Source organism: Cyprinodon variegatus, unplaced genomic scaffold (assembly GCF_000732505.1).
Source record: "Cyprinodon variegatus isolate N-32 unplaced genomic scaffold, C_variegatus-1.0 Scaffold2240, whole genome shotgun sequence".
Taxonomy (NCBI): Eukaryota; Metazoa; Chordata; class Actinopteri; order Cyprinodontiformes; family Cyprinodontidae; genus Cyprinodon; species Cyprinodon variegatus.
This window is the reverse complement of record NW_015152693.1, coordinates 8,538-9,628: the sequence shown is the minus strand read 5'-3', so window position 1 is coordinate 9,628 and position 1,091 is coordinate 8,538. Positions and strand designations below refer to the sequence as shown.

The following is a 1,091-nucleotide window of genomic DNA, read 5'->3' as shown; positions in this document are numbered from 1 at the left end:
ACCCAGCTCTCAACCCAATTTTGAGAATAGATTAATGGTGATGTTTTTTGTTTATTGCTGGGTAAGAATCTGGCACAACTGATAAATGTATTTTGTATATGTCAGTAAAGCTTTTAAATATGAGATAAAATAATGAATAATCTGTTGGGCGTTGATGTGTTGCTGTTGCAGGTGAGCGTTGCTGCTAAAATGGCCCAGCTGATATCTTTCTGCTTCTACAAATAGAACAGCATGGAGTTCATGACGATGAAGTGGCCACAGGGGAAGGGTCACGCTGAGATGGTCAACAGTCGGGTGCCGATGGGCGACACTTTACTCTGCAAGCAGAGGAGGACCAGATGTCACCCATGCATGAAAGGGTGAGAGAGAAATCCAGCTGATAAGGCAGAGCAGGAACTCAGAGCCTCCTAATGGAAGCAGATAGAAAGTGCAGAATCTATGTGAAGAAACCAGGACACCTTCAATAATAAATGCAGCAGGACTCAATTATGCACCATTTCACGTAATGCACCTGATGTGTAAAACTCATGTCTGGTTTACAGTCTGAGCTTAAGATGAAGGGACTCTTTGTTTATAGATGTAAATGCCACTAACAAAGACTATTTTCAGGGTTCCTTTGGGGAATTAACAAGGCGTTTGCCCCACAGGTGATGTTGTTCAGCCTTCCTCCGACCCCTGAGAGGAACCGTCCCTCCTTCTTCTCACATCCCTGAGAAGAAAAGGAATGGCAATGACAGCGAAGAGTTTTACACGGAGGAAGACGAAGGTGAAGAGACGACAGTAAACTGGTCACTGTGGTTTCATTCAAATTAGAGCTTTTTTCTCCTTTCTCGATGCTTAATGTTCTGATTTACACTGAACCGGTCTTTCCAGATATCCACACGGCCACCAGCCTTCGCTCACTGCCGCTCTCTGGAACCAGGTGCTCACTGATCGGCTCCTGGCTCAAACTGAACCGCAGCAAGGATTACTCCCTCTTCTACTCACACCTGACCTGCATCACTCTGCACCAAGTCACCACAGGTCAGAGCAGAAGATGTACTGCGGTAACATACAAGCTGCAACAACAGATGAAACTATAAGCTTCAGAG

General features: G+C 45.3%; 1 pseudogene; it reads left to right on the top strand.

The window, feature by feature from the left end:
• Positions 1-1,023, top strand: part of LOC107080704 — a 6,602-nt pseudogene extending 5,579 nt beyond the window's left edge.
• Positions 1,024-1,091: the final 68 nt, after the last annotated feature.